This window comes from Asterias amurensis, chromosome 12 (assembly GCF_032118995.1).
Source record: "Asterias amurensis chromosome 12, ASM3211899v1".
In the NCBI taxonomy this organism is placed as follows: domain Eukaryota; kingdom Metazoa; phylum Echinodermata; class Asteroidea; order Forcipulatida; family Asteriidae; genus Asterias; species Asterias amurensis.
This window is the reverse complement of record NC_092659.1, coordinates 21,839,692-21,842,191: the sequence shown is the minus strand read 5'-3', so window position 1 is coordinate 21,842,191 and position 2,500 is coordinate 21,839,692. Positions and strand designations below refer to the sequence as shown.

Below are 2,500 nucleotides of genomic sequence, written 5' to 3'. Positions count from 1 at the left end.
TCGGCCCCAAGGCCTCTAATCATTCGCTTTACCGGATGCAACTGCAACTACCGGGCGCCAGCTATCCTGAGGGAAACTTCGGAGGGAACCAGCTACTAGACGGTTCGATTAGTCTTTCGCCCCTATACCCAAGTCGGACGATCGATTTGCACGTCAGAATCGCTGCGGACCTCCACCAGAGTTTCCTCTGGCTTCGTCCTGCTCGGGCATAGTTCACCATCTTTCGGGTCCTAGCGTGCCCGCTCTTCCTCCGCCACAGCCGCGGGGGCTCGTGGCAGGGCGGCGGTGCGCCGGCCCCCTGGGGGCCGGATCCCGCCTCGGCCGGACCGCAGCCGGCCTTCACTCTCGTTGCGCCTCGGGGCCTCGACTGGCGGCCCTCCGACTTGCGGGCCCGATAGACTCCTTGGTCCGTGTTTCAAGACGGGTCGGCAAGGCTCACGACAATCGCCCGCGGACCCGGGGCGCCTTGTCAAGATCGTATCCGGGTTCCAGGAACGCACAAACGCCCCGCCGCCACCGAGAACGGTTGCGGCGGGGGGGGCTCGCCGGATTCCCGGGCGACCAGGGCCCCACAGAGGTCTCCGCCCGAAGGCTACAACCCCGGGGCAGGCGCGGCCCGTCGTCCATACCTCGGTCTGTCCCGCCGGCGCAAAGCGGCCGGGCTATAGGCTCTCCGGCCAGGCCCCCCGTCGGGGACCCGGCATGGTCGGAGGCACCCCACCCGGCCGGCCTCTGCCGGCGACCCAACCGGTCGCGGGCGCCGCGCCCGGGAGAAGTGCACGCGGCCGAGCGCCGACACCCCCGGGCCCCGCCGCCTCGAGTGCGTGCGGGGACCCGATGGGCACCGCGCCGGCCGCGCTGAATCTCCCGGGCCCGATCTGCGCGGCCCTCCCGTTTGCTTCTCAACGGCTTCACGTACTCTTGAACTCTCTCTTCAGAGTGCTTTTCAACTTTCCCTCACGGTACTTGTGCTCTATCGGTCTCGTGCAAGGTATTTAGCCTTGGATGGAGTTTACCACCCTTCTTTGGGCTGCGCTACAAAACAACCCGACTCCCGGAGGCCCTTGTCCGCGACCGGCTGGCGCCTGCCTGGGCCTGACACCCGCCCTGGGACGGAGCACGCCTCAATCAGAAGGACCTCGGCGCCGGCACGGCCGCGGGGGTGGACTTCCTTACGCCACAGTTCCCTCGAGCCCTCGGTGGGGCCCGGGGATTCGGCGATGGGCTCTTCCCGCTTCGCTCGCCGCTACTAGGGGAATCCTTGTTAGTTTCTTTTCCTCCGCTTAGTGATATGCTTAAATCCAGCGGGTCCTCTCGCCCGACCTGAGGTCGATTATCGGTTCGTGTTTTACTGTTATAGGAGGGGGGGTAGCCCGCGGCCTGCTTGGGAGGCCAAGAACGGGTCGCGCTCCTCACCCCCCCACGGACCCGTCAGCGCGGGCCCAGTGGAAGCTCTCCCTTTTCGGTCTCTCTCCCTCTCCGGTCTCCCGGGGCGGAGCCGGCGGCCACTGGCCGAGGCCCGGAGACTGCGCGCGCGGCGACCCGTCGGACCCCACCCTTACTCCTTAGTTGGCGGAGGACAGCCGGCGATCGTGGTGTGGAGTTGCTCCGGTCGCCCATACAGACAATGGGGGCAGACCGAGACCGACCACGCCACGGCGGGTTTCCTCCCTTTGCCAGGGTTGGGGTTCCTCGTTTACACTCCGGCGGGTCGCCCGCGCCTCCGAGCACAACGGACAGCGCCGAGCCGGTGCTGCCGCCAACGCTTCAAGGCGGGACGTGTTGGAGAGGGGGTTTCTGTGCCCCTTCGGGAGAGTTCTCGTGTGTATTCCACAAAGGCATTACCCGATCTGACGCCTGCAGCCATTAATCCTCGCGGGGAGAACAACCAACTGCTTCTCCTCGCGGCTGCCGGCCGTCGCTCTCGCACCGTGGTATACCCGGGCACCGCGAGTGTATCCGCGGACTCCGGCACGGCGATTTCTATCTGTACTCACGACCCTCAGGCGGACGAGGCCCGGGCCGCGGGGGGCCCGGGCCGCCATGTGCGTTCGAAAGGCCGATGATCACTGCGTTCTGCAATTCACACTGATTCACGCAGCTGGCTGCGTTCTTCATCGGCGCACGAGCCGAGTGATCCACCGCCAAGAATTGTCTAACTCTTGGAAATTCGCTTCTTGTTCGTTCGATCACCAATGAGTGGGTTTATCGTCCCGCGCCCCGTGGTCTCGGGCGCGGGGAAATATGGTCACAGTCCGCGGGACGGCGCGAGATGACTCGATCGCTCCGCCCCGCCCACGACGGGAGCAGCCGCCCGTTTGTGGGGGTGGGAGAGTACGGCGGGCCTCTATTACGCCGTGTCTTCCCTGCCCGCCCCCACTAGGTCGCATTTAAGGCCAGGCCCCGGCGTCCCAGGGCCCCCGGTGGATCCAACAGACCAGGCGCAGCCATCCAGAGCCCGCACCCCAAACCCCGCCGCGGACAGGGCAGGGGGAGCTCC

At 66.6% G+C, this 2,500-nt stretch overlaps 2 non-coding genes across 2 annotated transcripts in view; both read right to left on the bottom strand.

Moving 5' to 3' along the window:
* The window catches only part of LOC139945641 (large subunit ribosomal RNA), a 4,054-nt gene extending 2,722 nt beyond the window's left edge, over nucleotides 1-1,332 (bottom strand). The window contains exon 1 of the ribosomal RNA XR_011787116.1: nucleotides 1-1,332. This exon is cut by the window's left edge and continues 2,722 nt beyond it. This is a non-coding gene — a ribosomal RNA (large subunit ribosomal RNA).
* Nucleotides 1,333-1,996: 664 nt separating this feature from the next.
* Nucleotides 1,997-2,153, bottom strand: LOC139945672 (5.8S ribosomal RNA). The gene has a single exon (XR_011787145.1). It is a non-coding gene; the product is annotated as a 5.8S ribosomal RNA (ribosomal RNA).
* Between the last annotated feature and the right edge of the window lie 347 nt (nucleotides 2,154-2,500).